The 20,782-nt window shown below is 42.7% G+C and overlaps 1 long non-coding RNA gene across 1 annotated transcript; it reads right to left on the minus strand.

Annotated features, from left to right (window-relative positions):
• Positions 1-10,292: 10,292 nt before the first annotated feature.
• On the minus strand, positions 10,293-20,109 carry LOC139205802 (uncharacterized). Its single transcript, XR_011584475.1, has 3 exons — positions 19,916-20,109; positions 14,304-14,416; positions 10,293-13,164 (listed from the first exon to the last, which is right to left on the minus strand). It is a non-coding gene; the product is annotated as an uncharacterized lncRNA (long non-coding RNA).
• Positions 20,110-20,782: the final 673 nt, after the last annotated feature.

Here is a 20,782-nt window from a genome sequence, read left to right on the forward strand (position 1 = left end):
AAATGAGCTTCAATGAATATGTATGAAAACATCTATAGCACCACACTATATCTCACGTTGAAAGTTGAAATCAAGTTTATTCTTGCTTGTAAAATCTTAAAAGACAAAGTAGCAGTTGTTATAAAAGGTAAAACATTGAAATGTAGAGGAGTAGAACTACAAAGTAGCAGAAAATGGTGCCTAAACATTGTATTTAATTAAAGTACTTTTAAGTTTAAGTGCACTCATTTAACTTTGGGTCTCTTTAAATGCTGTTGGGTAAACTAATCTATAACAATACGTCAGATTTATTAGCTCATGATTGTGCATTAAATATCAAAGAGCGGAGATAAAAAGTTCAATATTTGCCTGTGAGATGTTGAGGAGTATAAAGGAAATGGAGATACTCAAGTAAAGTGCAAGTAGCTCAAACTGTGCATAGTTACATTCCATCACTGCTTATTTTTCCTATTAATGGTTATACATGTGTATGCAGTGTAAATGTACTACAGGAGCTCAATAAACACCCAGAAGTCAGCGCAGGTGAACCAGGTGATCCTCACCCGTAACACATCACACTGCGAATATGGAGCTGAGGACCTTTACAGCGACTCACATCTGTGCTCGTCCTTCTCCTCAGAGCCCCGGCTACAGTATCTTGTCACCCCCCGCCCACCCACCCGCTCATGCCCACTGGTTTCCGCCTAATGCTTGTCCATTTAAGAGCCTGTTGTTCAACCTCCTGCAGCGACTTGGATTGGGCAGTGAATTCCCAACAGTGTGCGTGTGTGTGTGTGTGTGTGTGTGTGTGTGTGTGTGTGGGTGTGTAGGGCTGGACTTGATAAAGCTGATACATGTGTAAATGCTCGCCAGACAGAATGTTTCCACCCCAAGATAGCCCCGAACCTAATGACAGAGCCACGTGTAGGAGAACGCCGGCTGGTGCGAGCCATGTGTTGAATGGGTACATGGCTTCAACATGGAGCTGAACTTTGCTCTATTTACTCTGTGGCTGTGTGTCATGTCAAGCGAAATATCGCAGAGTTGAAGGTCAAGACAAACGTGACTTAAAAACATTTGACATCCACTTTCAGCTGTAAATGGATTGGCTAGTTTTTGCTGATGCAGTGAAATTTCAGTATGCGGGTCAGTAGGTTAGAGTTTAAAACAGATGCTTGGCCTGCTGTGCATGCACAGTTTGTTCTTAAGTTTATGTATGACAGAAGAATGGATGTCAGATTCTATAGAATAGTTAGACTTTAATCAATAGACTTAGAGTTAGATGACAGGATCAGTATCAGCTTATTTTAGCATGAAGACTGGAAACAGTCTTTGCCTAAAGGTAAGACACATCTGTTCACTCATTAAGGTACAATTAAGGTATTGTCATTGTCTCCGTACACGTACATTGAGTACACAGGGAAATGAAATGGTGTTTCTTCAGATGCATCCAAAATACAATTACAGTAAAAAATGACATCAAACAAGTGCAAAGACGGTAAAGTGCAAGTAGTAAGAAGTGTGAAAATGTGGATTTAGGAGTGGTTATATGTGCTATTTCTTGGCCAAAAGCATTTTGCTACGTTTGGCTGGAGCCAGGCTGCCTGTTTCTACTTGTTTCTTAGTTTATCTTAGCATTTGTTTTCAGGCTTTATGTTTATCATTTAATGCTTTTACAGATAAAACATGTTAATTAGTGGTGGTAGAGGTGCCACCACTGAACAGAGCCAGACTGTTGTTGTTTCCCACTGTTATGATTAGCTGTAGCTTCCTATTTAACATACAGACAAGAGAGTGCCTGCTTTTGACCCCTCCTCACCTTTCTCTAATTTCCAAAAAAAAATAAAAAATTGGACAAAAAATATCTAAATTGAAGTCTTGATCAAGCTTTTAGTAAATGAATGAGTCAGTGACATTTTAGAGACAGTGCTGCAGAGAAACATTCCCCCCTGTGGGACTTGGATTAGGATTATAATCTGTGTCAGCTCGTGTGACACGACCAATATTTATCCTCACCAACTCCGTTTGTCCAAAACATTAATACCTTTTAAGGTCTCTTGTTAAAATGATGTCATGTCTTAAAGTAAGTCAGGTTAATGCTGGAAGACATGCGGATTCTTTGTGCAAATAAAAACAAGGCCTAAATGTAAATGTCATATGTCACATGTGCGTGTTTGTCTGAACCAATTCAAAAAACAAAGAATAGCATTCACTCAGAAAGTGAACAAATGTTAAAACGTTAGATTATAGTAAATCCACATTTGACTAAATTAATGTAGTTCACCTTAACTGCGATGGAAAATATGGCTTGGTAAAGTGACCCGTAAAAAGGAATAATGACACCCTGCCCTGCTGCTGGAGAACACTGGTACATCTGTATCAGTGTGTGTGTGCATATACGCCAAAGACTCGTGTTCATGCATGTGTCTTGGTGTACACGCACACACGTGCATGTTTAAAAGCAAGCTGTTAGGTAACGCAATGCCTCACACATCGCATAAATACCTCTACTTGCATGCATCCTTCCATGTTCTTCTCGTGTTTTACGAGGCCCTGCGGATGTGTGAGTTTCAGCACCAGCGCCCGGCGCTCTTACCACGCCAACTGTTGTGTAAGACACAATAAAAATGCCCATTCAGAGCTTCTCTTGCCTCCCAAGACAGGAATTTACTGTTGTTATTTTGTCCATCCATTGTCTTGGCTTCAGGCTCTGGTTTTACATAAGAACTCTCAAGGTCATTGGTAACAATGTTTTTTTTTTAAACAGAGCAAAATACGTTACAGATTAAAGACAATGGATGGACATGGTTTGTTATGGAGATCATCTCATCCTGCACTACAATTACGATATTTTTCAAGCCAATGTGCTGCTTTAATTAACAGTAATGTTCTCTCGTAATAACAATAATGGAAGTGACAATTTATGGAGCACAATATAGAACACTAACACCAACAAGTAAGTCCTTAAATCAATTGCCCCAGTGCATGCTGGGAGGCCTGTCTATACACCCTGGGACACTAAAATATTTACTCTGCTAAATTACTCTTCTGTTAAAGATCCCGTCATCTGAAGTACCAGTATGTCGTTTCTATGACTTCCCCAAGAACACCCTGACAAGGTCATTGTTTTAAAGGGAAATGCCTTCACTCCAGTTACTGTGAAGTACTTGATGATACAGTTCATCCACCAGCATCACTAAGGTCTTTGTTGTGCGCCGCAGGTTTACAGAGTTCCTTGTGTCCTGACCTCCGAGTTGTCTTTGAACACACACACACACACACACATGCACACACTAACAAAACTTATTCAAAAGAAGGCTCAGTGAAAGGTTGATCTCTCAGTAAACAGTGAAGCATTCCAGACTGACACCGAGACACCGAGATCTAAAATAGATGATTAAATTATCCTTTGACCAGCAGAGAAAGGAGAATCTCATGACCAGATCACATCAGCTGAAGCAAACCTATGTTTTCAGATCAGGTGATGAAAAACACCTTGTTTTAATGAGTGTGTTACAGTCACTGTTGATGACAAGACAAGACGTTGTTTGAACATTTTACATTACAATTAAATGTCAGGTGACAAAATAAAAAATGCTTCTTTTAGCACTTCTGCATTTGTCTGCATTTAAGGAGCAGTGATCAGTATTCTGAACAGAAAACACACTGGATAAATTAATAATCTTCTGCTTTAAGTCATCTACTGTAAAGGCTAAACAGTCAACCAAAAAGTCAAAATTAATTGACTTGGCACAGCAGGTGAGCCTGCCGTTTACAGGGCCTGAGGGTGATATAAACATATACAAACTACCTGTTCTCTAGAGGTGTTGAACTCACTGACTTCCAGCAAAAGAAACCTGGTTTACATTGTTGGCATAATCATACAGCATGTAGTTCTCTCATCAAGTCAAGCACTATCTCCATGGACTTCAAACATTGCTGCTATTTTCTGAAGAATATTATGATGGAGCCATTGGTTTCCATTCATTTAGACTGTGACATGACTGAATATTTTTGTGTGGAACAGTAGGGTGAAACGTGAAAAATGGCTCATTGTCAACAGCGATTGCTTTCTTGTCAACAAAAGCTTTGTTTACTGGCTGGAGGGATGGCAATGTCAGTCTGATGGTGATACCATTAAAGTTTTGTACAAACATTCACGGTCCCCAGAGGATTAATCCTACTGCCGTTGACGATCCTCTGTCTCAACAACTATTGGATCGATTGCCATGAATATGGTACGCGCATTCATGTTCCCCACAAGATTATGCGTGAATTAAACTTCACAGATGTCGCTTCCTGTGGCACCATCATCGTTTCATTGTTTTAATTTGTCCAATAATTGCATTCCCATCCACCTCTGCTGCACTTTGTGTTTAGTGCTAATTAGCAAATGTTGGTCTGCTGGCACACTAAAGTAAGATGCTGCACGTAATAAACACAAGTATCTGCTAAAGATAAGCATGTTAGCATCCAGCATGTTGGCTATTAATATTTAGCTTAAAGCACCACTGAGCGCTTTCTTGCTTTCCAGGATTATTGACTGAACTAATCGAAGAACAGAACGCAGCGCGTTAATGTCTACACCAAATTCTGCTGTCGTATTATAATAGATGCATCTGAGACAGCAACATGATACAGGTGGGTTATTTTTGGGGGCCTCAGATGGGTTCGTGTCCACGGTGTTCATGAAAAGAGTCCGTATGAATGTCCCCCTCTTGCAGCATTTACAACTTAGGAAGTGGACATTTTCAAGTTATTCAGTGGATGGTAAGCTGCTAAACTTTAATTTTAGTTGTATACAGTTTCTTAGTAACTCTGTGTCTGAGGAATATGTTGATATTTCCAAAGGCCTCACATTTCCTGTATTTGGTTACCCGCTCGCCAGCAAGCTAAATTGTTGTTGTTCTTGAGTCTTTTGGAGTCCATGTTGCCTCGCAGTGTTGCCTATAACTGTGATCTCACAACGAAACCATTTAAACGCCAAGCATATCGTTTACTCGATTTCTCGTGTCGTAACCAAATGAGTTCTATTTGAAAGCAACATTTGGTTAGTAGAATCGGGGGTCACAGAAGTTCACAGGAAAGCAGGGATCCCTTATGAAAGCTGCTTGTTTGAGATACATCTGTAAGTTGTATTTACATATGTGCTTATGTGTGGTTGTATGTGCACTAGTCTGTATAATTGCGCAGCCACAAGGTACCCTGAAGACACTGCAGAGCTCTTTTTAAGGAGGTGCCCCTTCAAATCCCAACCCCCTTCTTGGTGTACATATGTGGTCGAGCGCTCGTCTGTGCACTTTTTTTTTTTTTTTCAGGACATAGCCTGTTCAAACCGGCTGTGAAGCGGTTACAACCAGGTTTTTACTGCACAGCTAGAGGCAGTTCCCCAACAGCAGGACTGCAGTTTCGCTCAACAGGAATTTAAAGTTCGCAACCAAGAGGAAAACACACATAGAGGCTCACGGAGAGGAGTTTAAAACTATGATGTTGTAGACTGCGATAGACTCAGACTTTCAAAGATTTGAAGCAGATATGAACCTTACAAACAGATACGCTGGGCTCCATGTTACCTGCACTAAAAAGCTACCAATGTGGGGCTTTTGCTTAGATCAAAGCAGAACTCAGAGCCACCGATCGCCTGAAACAATCGTCATTCTCAGTGTGACAACACGGGCGTTGTGATGTCTTCGACTCTCTCACAGTTAACTTTCTAAAGCCCCTAGAGCAACATACCATAGCACAACCACACTGGGCATGCTCAGTAACAGCACAAAGCAAAGAGAAATATCAGAGAAACATAGACCAGATTGTACTGTAGTACATGCCCTGCTGTAGTACACACTCTATGTCATGTAATATATGTATGTACCGAATCTGCGTGAACATCTGCGTATCATAGTCGAGCATGTTGGTAAGCAAACATGAAACATGTTATGCAACAGAGCAAAGTGACCTCAGCGACATGCAGTCACAACCTCTCATCCTCTTTAATAGCACGTAACTGTTGCTGCCATGATGGCGCACAAACAACTGCCTCCTCCCATCCTCGCCAATCATCGAGCTTTAACCATCAAATGTGGATCGACGGACGGCTCTTTTGACCAATGAGCCGCTTCTCTCAAAAGAGCAAAGTATACGAGCGTGCGGTGGCCGTAAATTATCTGCCGATGAGAAGCGTGGCAGTTCCAAGTTGCACAGTTTACAATCAGCACCCATATGAACCACCGCGTGCCTCAGCAGTCTCTCAGATATCCATCTCCACCTGTCTTCAAATGTTCCCTCCAAAATTAACCTGCAGTGACCTGATTCCAATCAGTGGAGAAGAGAAGGGGCTGCTGCCAAGAGAAGATTAGATGGAGGGATTCAAGGGGACGGAGGGATGAGATGAGAGGATTACATGGTAATAGCTATCATTCAACTCTGCATTCTCTTTATAGCTGACTTGGGTGTGTATCTCTGGGACAGCTACTGGTGTGAGTGGAACTTTATCAAGTGCAGGATGAGTTATAGATGCAGCAGTGACAGAAAAGGTAACAGGGACAGATGCAGATGGAGATAGATAGTAGTAAACAGAGCAGTGGGTGTTCAGTTTGACCGCGAACAACATGTGCAGCTGCAAACAAGACATTTTGTTTAACCAAGTTACACCTTATTTTTCAGTTTGTCACTAAACACACACCCTAGCGTGCAAACCCATATATAAAAGCCCATAAAGATGCAGGTATAAGCAGGCAAACATGCTGACACTAAGACCATCAGAGCCAAGTAGGTTATCACATTACAAGGAATTTGCCTTTGTATATTGGTGCATAATCAAATGTATTTACAATACAGAATATTAGAAAAATATGATCATAAAAACATGTGCAGTATATCTGCTTTAAAATCACAGAGCTGTTACAACAACATGCATTAATAGTGATGGTCTAAATCTTTGTTTACACCAAAACACTAAAGCTCGGGACACCACAACTTACACAAAGTCACCTAAAGCTTAGATATCGTATGTCTTTATCGTTACATGGAACGCTGCCGGTCCAAATTCGTCGACCCACTGGGAAAAATCTGGGCACCGGACAGAGAATTAGTATGTAACACCTTCTCCTTATTCAGCAGCTACTGCTTAATGCCACTGATCAAGACATGTAATCCGTAATTGGTCCTATGTGGTGACTTCATTTCCAACAGTGGCACACTAGTGTGGCAGCACTGAGCTGCCCCCCCCCGCCCCCCCCCCCACTCATTGCATGGCTGGCAAACAGACAATTAGGGGGGAAAGAATCACCGTTTCTTGCATGTTTTCACAGCTTGTGATATATACTGTATGTGCAATGCTACGGGATAACAATCTCTCTCATTCAGTAATCAGTGATTGAGAAGATGACTAAAAGTCAACAAAACTTATTCCAGTTTAAGAAAGATTGCCGTTGAAGACCATTTGACATCAACAGGTACACACTGGAAAATAGTTTGGCTGTGCAGGTGAGTGCCAGTGAGTACTGTGTCATGTCACAACTTATACATGATCCTATTTACTGTTTAAAGTAGGTCACATTGCCCAAAGGCATATCCTTGGAAAGCTGTATGTCAAGGCAGGTCTACTTCCTGTAGAGTGACAAATGCTCAGATCAGGGATTTACTAATTAAGCTACTTCAGAGGACTGCAGGACTACAGAGAAATAGTAAAAAAAAAAAAAAAGTATGTGCATCCAGGACGTGTTAAAGTAAAGTGGAAAGAGAAGACAGACAAACACTGAGCTGAGCCAAACCAAAAACAGCATATGACAGTAACGGAGTAGAACTGAAGTAACTCTCAGGGGGGAACAATGAGGACGAGCAGTTAAAAACTGAGGCACTGACAGTCTATCATTCTCAAACCACTTTCTATTCCCAGCTCTGGCTCCCACAGCCGCTGCCATTCTCACAAGCATTCCTCGCTTATATGGACAGGAAATCAGCAGCTCAATGTGCCTGCTCCTCTCGGCTCAGCAAAAAATGTGCTCATCAAAACCATGCGGGGTGTTGAAACAACACTCTCAGGCTTGTGGGTCTGGACTCAGATTGAGTGACTTTTAAACTAATGAAAGCAGAAAATACTGACAAAGTTTTTAATCTTTCTGTCAAAAGAAGTAGACTTATGTTTCAGTACAGTGGAGTGGTTTTTCCACGTTTCTAAAGTATTTTATTCAAAACAGCTGAAGTTGTCACTTGATGTATGTGAATTATTTAAATAAGCTGAATTACACTGGAATTTCACTTATTGTAAGAAACTTTCCAGAGATGATTCATGACAAGAAGTGGTGCTAAGATCAGTATTAGTTAGTTCTCTTAGGGCCAATACTGAAGGGTGACATCCAGCAGCCAAAATACTAAACTCTACGTCCGCCCTGAAATGAAATGTGGTGTAGCCATATGTAAGGATTCTTGCATCACATTTTTTCATGACGGTGCTGGCACTAAGTTGCGTGACTGTGCCCAATAGTGGTGGTTTACCAAGTCAGTGCTTCCTCCCCCAGTGATTTCTATTTAAATTTTGCAACAGGTTCTGCAAATTATTTCCTCCATGTGTTTCTTTGTAGAATGGGGACAGATGAGCAGATGGTTGTTTTATGTTGTGAGATAGAGCACGGATGGTTGAAATGAAACATCCTGTTAATAAACTTTAGGCAAGACTGAGAGTCTCCAGTTGCACTAGCAGCTCTGTGGCATTGCAGCCACAATGCTAGCGTGGCTGCAAAACTTGAAATGTACAAAAATTATGTTAAAAAAAAAGTAAAAATAAATAAATAGATAAAATAAAAGTGTTTAATCAAAATATGTAAAACTTCTCTTAGAGTCTTAAAATTGCACTTATCGCACATATTCACGTCAGCATGTCTGGATGTAATGTTGATATTTGTGGTGGAGGCGCAACACCGGCGTCATTATTAAATAGTTTGTCATATTGATAGTCAAAGTGTGAAAGACAGCTTTGTCTTGCTGCACATTTTCCATTTTCTGTTTTCTCTTAATGGAGGACATCAGGCAGCAACAGCCATAAGGAAAAATGATCACACACCCTGTGGGGAAAAACCTTTGAGCCCATAAATAGAGAAACAAACAGCCTTCGAGTCAAGAGATAAGCCGCTTTTCAGTAAATCCTAATGAAAAGGGAGCCATAGGGAGATAGAAAAAAAAAAATCAGAGTGAGATTAGGAGACAGAACATGGCGTCCTACATCACTGACCTGGCAGGTTAAAGGGCTGAAATAATAGCTGTTACAAACAGAAAAACTTTAAAGTAAAAGTAAGCTTAAAGTATATATGCTTATGTGATTTTTAGCATGACGGATTTCCTATGGGAAAGAGAAATAAAAAGATGAAATTTCATGGCCACTGAAAAACTGACTTATAGTCACAAGGAGGGTTTTGTTGGTTTTTAAGTTTAGAGGCTTTGATGTGGCAGCAGATTCAAGCAAATGCTGCTGATTGTGCTGCGGGGCGGGGGCGGGGTGGTGGGGGCTGGGATCTGAGAGACACTGTGTTCTCTGCACTCTGCATGTCGGGACGGCAGCCACAACAGCGGCTCCCCAGGCAGAGGTCACCCCAAAATGAACCTCCATCCAGCACACGGGCCAGCCCGGCACGTGCACCCTGCCGTCTCCTCAGCCCGACTCTGCCAGGAGAGCTGAGATGTGACCTGACGTGATCTGTGCGCATCAGCAGCACTGAGAGCTGCTTGTGTTTGTACATTTTGTGTGTTCAATGCATTTCTGAAGAAGGGATCGGCAGAGGTTTACATTCTTTGTGTGTGCCTCTTAGTTTAATTAAAACTTTCTATGTGCATTAACTCCAAGTTGGCAATATGTCTCTGCACCAGCTACACCGAGATCATGTCACATACTGTACATTCAATATATCATATATAGTATACAGGGCTGTGTTAAGATGCCAGGATGCTTCACTGGAACCGGTCGGTGGACAATCCTAACAATCCTAACCCTGTGAGCATTTCTTGTGATTCTGTTTCAAAATTGACACTTGCCGGAAAGATCATCGCACCTGAACCCAAAACTGGAGCCCAAAAAGGTACAGATAGCCTTCAGTGAGCAAATACTCAAACACTCATTTACAACATATTCAAAGATAACTGAAGATTAAATCAACACTGAGGCAGTTCGTATGAACTTGAATAGATATCCATTTCTTTCAAATTGACCAAAAGCTCATCGCCTTGGGCCACAACATATGGCGAAAGTGACTATGTACTAATTTGCATGACTTTTCAGTGGTATGCTAGTGACAATAGTTTACACAAATACACACAACAGATATTATATCTTCATGTCTTTATTGAATATAAAAGAGCAGCAAAACATAACATACGTTCACAGGTGGGAGCGAGCATCTCGTGAGGCTCAAACACTTCATTCCCCATGAAAAGTTGGACATACAGTGCATTTTGACAGATAATAAGGCTACTTCATGAAATGTGCAACCTGCGGAAAGTGCTAATATGCTTCTGATGGAGTTTTCATTTGAATCAGTTCAAATATCTAAAACAATATTTCTTCATTATTATACAGCCAGTCAAGAATATTGGATCATTTTTAACAAATAAGATGATACATACAGAGGCAACAAACTCACCCTCTGCCTTACATATTTATCATGCACACACACCTTGAGTATAATTTACTATATTTTACTTCTGAGATTGTGAGACGGAAATGTGGCACAATGAGACATGAGCTTTACAGTCCTGTTTATGTCTTATGTTCACACCTGCAGCTCCAAATTCCACCCATTCCTGAATAATTGTTCTTTTTTTCTCTACAAAAGCTTCCCAAAGGCCTTCACAAACATCTACACAGCCATCTCATCTGCAGAACGTCACTTGGTTTGACCAATTTCTCTCTCCGAGTGCGATCTTATGCCCCTTCATGACGCGTTTAAACAAAATAAAATAAAATGGAGCCCCAACTCCCGTTCCAAATAAAGATCCTCTCCCACATTCCCCACCAATGACCTTATCCCATCCTTTTGTCTCTGTGGCTCATAACCAGGCCGATTTTGGTGACGCATCACCGGTTAGCCAATGGGCGCCCTCCGTTAAGGGTTGTGTCCTGAGCCTACCATCACTGAGACGGCAAAGCGAGATTTTTGCCCAGTGATGTGCAAGGGGGAGAGGACGGGGAGGGCGATGGGGAGGAGCCTGTGGCGTGGGCAGAGGGGCACGTGGCGACCAACGAGGTCTCAGCCTGTCACAGGCCATCACATCAGACAGCGAGCAGGCATGCGCACTTGCTAAACTCCACAAGAGAAAGGGAGAACGTGCAGAAGCGCAGCCACCAATCTGCCTCAAACCGGTCTGTGTCGCAGGGAAATGTGGGAACCAAGTGTGGAAACATCATGAAATTAGTTGTCAACTTTCCTCACACTTACTGATGTACTTCTGTACTGAACAAATAATTCTCACACTGAAAAATGCTTCATGAATATTCTGCGAGGTGACAAAAACGACTGCCACTTTCGATCAATACTTGATCTCCACATTGAGGCACAGTCACAAGCTAGCGGAGCAAAATGATCCCTGATGTCGTCAAACACACCTTCCATCTTTGTGTCAGTCTGTAACTCAACCTCCACTACAGACAACAACATGCTTACAAAAAAACTGCCGTCAACAGAAACATTTCTACTCAAATGCCTTTTATTGCATGGGCTTCCTACCACGACACTCAGTCATCCCTGCACAAACACATTTTTGCAAATTCACCATAAATTTGGGCTTGCGTGTGCAGAGGGCACACTAGCAGGTGGAAAACGAGACATAGCGTGCGTACCAGCCTGACCACTTCCTGTCGCGTGCAGATGACACCACAGATTCTCTGATACAGGAAATACTGTGGCTCTGCAGCTTCCAGTGCCATCTGAGGAACTGTTCAAACTCAAGTCGCTTTGAATTTATGAAGACCGTTTGATTAATAGGAGTTAGCTTATTTTGAATCACTAAAAATCCACTGTACAGGTCATTCAAAATATTCACAGCTTTATTAAATCATTACAAAATAAAGTAATACATTCATTCATCAATAAAAACAAGACAGACTCATGACTGTTGCTTTGATTAAAAGTCTGCACACCCATGCATTGTTCAGTAAAGTTAAATGATTGTATTAACATGTAATAGACTCTGCAGGAAGGGTTCTTAACCAGGTTGCTTATTAAAAAGCTAGTCACACATCTTATCAGGACTTCAATTTATGTTAACAAAACACCATAAAAAAAAAAAAGGTAGTGAGTAGTTTTAAATCCCTTTGGAGATCTATTGTAGTATTTAAAACATTTCTGCACCTTTGTGCAAATGTTTACTGAATCTCTGACACCTGACATATTTCACAAGTATATATGATGACAGTCTGAATAGAGCTCCTGATCTGTTCACAATGCTCTGGAAGAAAAACAAAAAAGAAAACAAAACAGAAGACCTAAAAAGGGCTGAGCTAACTTTTCATCCCTTTTAACCATGTTCTGGGCCTTCCATCACTTTGTTACAAGGTACATCTCACTTGCAGTCAGCCTTCCCTTGAAAAGGCATTACTGTTCATATTATTTAACTATTTGGACAGGCTTTGAGTGATGGCAAAGATCAGTTTCCCCCCCCCACCCCTTTTGTAGTTCAGAACAGTATTGACGGCATCTTGCAGGCATGTACCTTTGTAACAACTAATGGTCAGACCCAGTAGGCAGTCAGATGGTTTTGATCACCCACCCAAACCAGTCCAAATAACCAGTCTTATCCATGACCCCATGTGAGCTCCCGCAAATCCCTCAAGGACCCGACAATAGAAAGTATGGAAACCACTTAGCAGCAGCCCTGAAATGGTGAGTGAGGGATCCCAGAAATTCAGTGTCTGAGTGTGACTATGACTGAAGTGAGAAAAGTGCGGTCCTGGAAGACACTGCCGTGTCTCTGCTTCTGCCTCCTCGCTCCACCTCCTTCACGTCTCACTGGCTCATCCATCATCTCTGCGATGAGAGTAGTCAAGTCTCCTCAGGGCGCAGGCTGGGCATGGACCTTCTCCGTCATCTGTTTAGCACTGTAGTAGGACAAACTCAGGCCCATGATGGCCAGCATCATGGCTATCTGGTTGACGGAGCGGTCTTGTGGCGGTGTCTGCACCTCACCGGCAACTTGCCTCTGCAAAGACAAACCCAAACAGGACAAAGGTCAGGGGTCAGCAAACAGTGGAGACAATGAGACATTCAAACTTTGTTTCTTGTCAACAAAAGAAGCTAAAGCCTCACTGAGCTGTTAAAAAGCAAGCATTCACCAAATATTTTCTGCAAAAGAGGCGTCTTTAACACCAAACATCTGCAAGTTTAGTTCCACAGCCCTCTGCCATGCGAGTAAACCTTTGGCAGGGATAGTTAAACATTTAGGAAGGAGACAGACCTGCGCAAAAAGGGGAACAAAATGTTCCGCGCACAAAGTAGAGTACAAGGAGCAAATCTTTCACCCAGCTTGCAACGGCATGTATAGTATAGACTGCCTACATTCTGCATGTGGCTTCGAAATGTACAGCTCCTCCTTGCACTCTATGATCCCTGCAGCACTTTGAGCATTGAGAAAGCAATGTCAGCGTTTTAAAAGCTCAGGCATCTGAGAGACAGCTGCCTACACTCCAAAACACCCCCCCTTTCATTTAAAGACAGTTTATACACACACACACACACTCTCTCAGGTAAGATGTGACCTCTGGTGATGCTGCTAGGAAGAACTACACTTTTACCACGATTAGAGTTAATGGTTTAACTTTTCCACTGAAAAGTAGCTCTTGGTAGTGGATTCCCCACAACAACTAATCAGCATTAACGAAGACAAATTCACTGTCGCGCCAATGTGTCAGATCTCATGTAAGAGCCAGTCACTTTCCTCCGGTCTGTTGAGCTTTTGGGACAGTACAAAGCCATAAGAGCGGACAGCCATTGTTTCCCCAATTACTGTAAATATGCGAACAAAGACTTTACACAATGGTCGAGACATATGGAGGGTCACTACCAGTGAGTGGATTATGATGACAGCGGGAACAACAAAAGAAACCGAGAGGAAATGATATCACAATGATTAGCGTCACCCCTGATTACACGAGCGATGAAAGCGGATTGTGGGTCACAGAACAGCACTGGGCCCCTCGTCTGAAAGCTGTTCAGATTAGAAATGGCATTGCTGCATAAGGATGGGGGCAAACTGATGGACAATCTGCAAAAAGTGAAAGAGGTCCGACATCAAGGGCGTTTGATGAGTTAATTCGTAAACTGTGGTGAAGCTGCACATACCTGGAGGAGGCGGAAATATCCAGGCGTCAGTCGGCCCAGTCTGATGATCATCTCGACTGATGTGGTGTGAGGTTGGTTGAAACAGAGGGAGGAGCTGGGGGGGCTCTCAAGACCTGCAAAAAAAAAATTGAGGATTTGTTAAGTAACTGCTCAGCAATGCGACAAAAAAAAAAAAAAAAACGCAACTCAAGGGTTAAGTTACCAACTCAAACCTGGAGTTGCAATTCCAAAACATAAGAAAAACAGTAAATCCAGTTGTCTCCTACAGAAGCATCTGATAGAGTTTTGAAAAGTATTGCTGCCAAAAGAGGAAGGAACATTGCTGTTGGCCTGCTATAATAAACCAAAGCCATCTGATCCATGCATGAGAAGGGAGCATCTCTCGCCTGCAGCCATGGCACAAAACTGATGCAGATCCAATGTGAACCCCATGCAGGGAAAGCCAACATATAAGTGCCTTCATCAGACCTTTCACATCTGGAATCAGTTTAGATCTGACCTATTTGGCACCTTTTCTGCCCAGAATGTCCCTAAAGCCCGCCGTCATTAAATAATCATCTGAACCAAAGCAACAGAACCTCTATTGATGCTGCGTCATAAACTGACTCTGCAAAAAAACAACAGTTTCATTGATTCACACATGGTCAATCCCATATGTGATTAATGAAAATGTGGCGCTTTACATAAGTGCTGCACACTAACTGTTAACAATAACGCCAAAGAAGGGATAGTTGGAGGGATGGATGTTCACCCAAGACTCTACAAGAAGTACCCAACAGGGAGAAGACATTTAACATTTTCTAACGGGGTTGTCTTAACCTGTGCAAGAATGGGGAAAGGGTTGCCTCAAAAGGCATCTCAGAAAGATCAGACGAAGCACAAGAGGTAAAAACAACAGCAGCAGCCGCCAAGGAAGTCATGTTCAGCTGGGATTGGCCAACATTTATGATCAAGGTTCCAGGGAAGGCTCGGTGGAGGGTTGTGGAGCAGGTAAAACACATGAGCAGGATTAATGTGCCGACCTGGTTGAAGTTACACCCCTTAGGAAACAAAAAGAAACGTAATCCAAACCGCCAAAGTGGCTCCTCGTGTGAAAAGTCGGATCTTATTCATGCGATTCCTCACCTTCCAGAGGCCCTCTAATGGCAAACAAGCCTGACACTGGCCAGTGGGAGCCTCGACTTCGTAGCCAGGCTGAAAATCCCAACAGATGCGGACAACAGGGTGATGAACTTGAATTACTGAGAGCTTCTGCGCTGTACTCCGCCTTTTTATACAGCCCCACTCTCGTCCAACCAGCTCTGCGGGCTGGCCTACAATACACGCCCACTCTCAAACTCGCATACACAACGCTGCCAAAATGCATTACTCTCAGTTGGTCGCTTCCTCAAACACACCCCTTCCAGCTTCCTTCCCAAATAAGAAAAAAACCCTTTGTGAACCATTGGATAAGATTGGGTTAAGGTAGATGGGAGTAATATGATCAAAACAATGCAGCGTGACAGTGTTTTATTAAAGAAGCATGCATGTCAGAGTGTAGGGTTACATAACCAGCCTGATGTGTCCATTTGATCTCAAAATGGAGCAGAAATAAACGTCAGGAGTTTCATCAAGAACCTGACAAAACCTCCACATTAAAAACATGGGATAATAAGTGCCAACTAATTTCTTCTGGTTGTGTGTTTTAATTGCTCCGACTACAACAATTTGTTCAGTGAAATGCATTATATAAGACAGCTACTTGACAAGCCTATGCTTATATCATGTTATCTGAGTTTTAAGAGTTCTGTCTAACATCCACAGGCCATTTTGAAGTCATCTCTTCAAGTACTGTAACCAAAATACAGCAGGTTATCTGGGCTCCCTGGAGCAAAAACCTCAGTACACATAAGCAGTCGCTCCTTGAACAAACGAATTTGGCTCAAACTTGAAAAAAAAATCTGCAAAACAGCATCCGACCCACATCAGCACAGAGTTATCTAAGGCTGCTGATTTTTGTCAAACAGCAACCAAATGGATCACATCATCAACAGGGTAAGCTCTTCACAGCACTATGATTAAGAGATTAAGTCAAAGCTTGGTTAAATGACTCCAAGCAACTCTACAGGGGACACAATGTGATTTAAGTAGATTTTAAGTGGTTTCACACTTAATTGACAAGTAAAGACAACAGACCTGTGTCCCTAGAGGCACATTGGGGAAAAACAATGGCCAAAAAAAAAAAAAAAAAGGCACCTTCTGTGTTATTGTCTTCCTTAGTCAATTAGTTGACTGTGCAGATACTGTATGTAGTTTAAATGTTTTGCGCTTGTAAACAGAGCCTAAAAACTGCATGCTGCTGTGAATTTAGTTGCTCGTCCTCTGTGGCCCTAGATGGAGTTTTACAAAGTTTGAAAAATAACCCTGACATTTGAGATGAACAGCCTGCGCTACAAAGTGGAGGTGTGGGGTTTGAAAGGAGTGGGCATTTAGCAGCCATGGCATTATTAGAGTTGGAGGATACAGTGTTTGATCCCTACAAGAGACTAAAAGTCAGGAGCTCTCAGCCTCTGCGGTCTCAATTTTGACCATATGCTTAAAAAAAGGGTTTACTTTGGAATTTCTGTGATCGCTTTTCTCAATTTACCAGTCTTGTCCCTTCAGCCGTGCTGTGGATCACTGGTTAACGTAGCTAATACACTTCAATGCTGAGCAGAAAAATTGTCATTAAGTTTTAAAAAGGACATAAAAGACTTTTCTCACTGTTATTTAGTTCAATATTTCTGGCACAATCTCGCCAAGATAATCACCTTCATGTGCGAAGGGAACGAGGAGCACAGGTCGCCAGTCTGCACACAGAAGATCCTCACTGGCAGCTGATTCAGCAGCAGAGTCAGAGCTCAGGAGTGGTTGTCGACATGCTTCTGCAGAAGTCCTGGTGAATCACCTGAGAACTATTCAGGTTTATCTGAGGCCCTACGTGAGAGCAAGAGGGCGTTTTCCCCTTGTGACCACATTTCAAAACATCAGCTGTATACAGATGAGCCAGTGAGTGGCCAGACAGATGGACTGCACGCTTTGACATCTATGACTAATGTTTGCTTTCTGGCTAATCTAACTCCTGTTCATTTCAAATTAAAAGGCTTCTTAATGTACTAAACTAATCTGATTTGTATAGACCGAACGCAGTAATGACAAACCTTTCCATCAGGAGAGGCTGTGAAAACACACACAAAAAAAAAAAAAAGGTTCATTTACTTCATAACTCCCACAGAGATTTTTAAATAAAAATGATGTCAGTCAGCATTAGAGTCACATCATGCCTCTAAACATTTCTTGGGTACATTGTGTACTTGACTTCAAACAGCCAATGAAAAATCATCATCACTCCTTTCCTCCGCTCTTGGTCCCGCCTTCTCATGCCTCTCTTCTCCCTGTGCAGCCCATCCCCCCTCCACCAGGGGGGGGATCCCCGTCAGCGAGCGTGGAGCAATACAGCCACGTGAAAAGACGCCGGCATCAGCAGCTGCGGCACAACTTTCAACAGAGCAAATCTCCTGCCAGGCAACAGCAGCTCGTGATTACATCACCACCAACATCATCATCATCATCATCAGCTGTCTAGTCCCGCAGTCACTCCACTCCACTGTCTGGACTTCCTCCACATACATGGCCGTGTCATGTACATAGTGTACTCATCAGCTGGGCGGCTGTGCCGTGCCATGTGCTCGAGTGTTTGTGATGTGATGATCGGCAGCCACTGAACAGAGGTTAATGTCCGTGAGCCTTCAAATGGTCGACTGATCGTTTCAGCTCTGCAGATAATGCACGTGTTTGCATTGTGCCGTATCAAACAGCACCTTGGGGTTACATGCCTCATTGCCTATGTCTACATGCACACCTTCATTCTGAAGTCGTCACAGGTGTAATGTAAACAGCGTAGTCCGTCTGAGTTACTCCAATCAGGCCTTATTCTGGATGTAGCATTGTTCGATCAAGACATGTTGGAGACTATTCAGATAGTTCTGGGGTCATTTCTGGGTGGAAGAGGCAGGTACCGGTATTTGGAGCACGACGAGGGGAGCAAAATGCTTTTCTTGTAGCTGGTTGTGAGACAGTTAATGGAAGGTCAAGGTTCAAAAAGGGGGTCATATAAATAATTTTCTCCATTAGTGGCTGATGTGCTCAAGGTGTGCATGTCAACGAAACCCGAGACGTGACCTCCATTTTGGGCCCCTGCTGTGAAGAAGCAAACATGGCCGACAGGAACAACAAGAGTTTGGTAGAGCAGATCATTGAGGAGAGGAGCAGCCGACTGAAGAGCCGGGCTTTGCCAGTCGGACGAGCCGGATCTGAAGCTTGTTCATTAGCGTTAGGCTAAACTGTTTGCCCACCCACTGTTAAAAGCCATCCACTGAGCAGACACCAGTGTAAAGCTAATCAAGAGAGGAAAGTGGCCCAGAAGTCCAGACTCTGATCCAACCTGTGATGTGCAGACAGCAACAGCTGACCAAACAATACACACAAAGCAGGAAGGTAGACATTCCTGGCTTTCTGTGCCATTTTGCATGCCTTTACCTTGATTCAAAAAGGAGATCAAAGGTCAAATCACATTAAAAATCAAAAATTAATCTACATTAAACTGCAGCATTTCACCCCTGAGCTCTGACTGGCTGCACTTCCCAGAGAACTCCATTAAAAGCAGAGGGACAGCGTGTTCTCCAGTCTCCATACTGCCTGGGAACAAAATGTACACATGACATGCAAGGAGCACAAAGCCTCTACATAACAGCCAGATCAGCTCTAACTGACAATACAGACACACTGAATGAGTCAGGTTTATTAATTGCAGGAATTTTAGATTTAAAAAAAAAAAAAGGAGGATTTTCTTTGGGGGGGGGGGGGGGGGACTTTAGCTCACTATTATCACAATGATGCTCAAAAATCTTCATTAAAGACGAAATTATTAAAATGACACGATGAAGATGTTGCCTGCTGAACAAATCATTGCATTGTTACCAATTAATCATCACCACAGCCGAATGAACACGGACACTCTCCTAATTTGATGCACCAGGGCCATTTCTCAAAACGGACAACTTGTTCAAATAGAAGGAAAAAACAAAACAAAAAAACAAAAACACACGCATCTCCAGTAGGCTACAATGCTGATCTGAATTTGGTCCCAGTCAGCTGCACAATATTGCAAAAACAAGACCAAACATTGTTCACTTTCAGAAAACACAAATTAATCCAATTTATCACTTTGTCAGCGGCAAACCTTTGACAGAGAGCTCTTCATTTCTGGGGAGGTGTCGCTCTTTAAGTTTCATCATTTCAAAAACCAAACGGGCCGATTCCTTATAATTTATTTATTTTTTTACGTTTTTACGCCAGAAACTACAGTTTTGGTGAGTTTTTTTTTTTTTTAAAAAAACCCTCCCTGACCAAAATGGCTCAGGTTTTGAGTGAGAAGAATAAAAGCCACATTAACATACAGGCCACCGTATAGAGGCGGTGAGACGCTTTAAAGCAGGCGGTGAGTGCTGAGGAAGCAGCTGCAGACGCTGCTCCGCACAGGTTACTTCTTTACTTCTTAATTTGTGAAAAGGCACCAGTTGAGAAGCTCTTACCTGCAGCCACACGGGAGTTTGGGCCGGTTGTGGACGCTCTGCCTGCTGGGGGTGGATTGTACACTGTGTTCACGATGTAAAGTCTTTATAGGAGGCCGGCACACAGTCAGTATGGACTGGGGGTGGGGCACTCCGAGTCCCGCAGCACGCACAAAGCATGTCAGTGTGCCATGTGAAGCACATAGACCTCCCCCACGCCTGGGAGGAATGAGCTCGTCCAACATTTGTGCTCACATGTTGTGTGTTTGGAACATTTTGTCTTCTTTTTTTTTTTTTTTTTAATCAATTGGTTTTCATCATGAAACACCAGCACATATATGGACTACCTGTGTTTATATCACACCATGTCTCTGTGCTGCTGCCCTGGTGTCACCATCTAATGTCCATGTTTCACTTCTCCCCCAGGATCCTCAGGAACTTGTCGTCCATGTTGGCTGAAAAATAGTTTCAGCTTTTTTTTTTTTTTTTTTTTTTTTTTTTTGGGTGAGACATCCTCAAAAAGTGATCAGAGAAAAATGTACATTTCAAAAACACACCTGAAAAGTTGGGTTTATTATCGCACAGACAAGAAGGTCCAATGCTCTGGAGCTGTTGCTCTTATCACACTTCACACTTCATCGTCTTCATCATCATCGAGCCAGTTGTCATGGAAATGGAGATTTTCAGATTTCCATTTGTCCCCCGAGCACCTTCCGGGCTTCTCGTCCACGAATGGCTCAGCGGTGGCTTGAGAAGTCCAGAGACAAGTGAGGATCTCTCAAACAGACAGAGGAACTGTGTGTCAGCCTTTCAGAGGACCTGTCCACTTGGTCGGAGGTTCGATTCCCAGGATGAGACACTGGAGACCACGTGGCCGCGCAGAGTCAG

Source organism: Pempheris klunzingeri, chromosome 8 (genome assembly GCF_042242105.1).
Source record: "Pempheris klunzingeri isolate RE-2024b chromosome 8, fPemKlu1.hap1, whole genome shotgun sequence".
NCBI lineage: Eukaryota > Metazoa > Chordata > Actinopteri > Acropomatiformes > Pempheridae > Pempheris > Pempheris klunzingeri.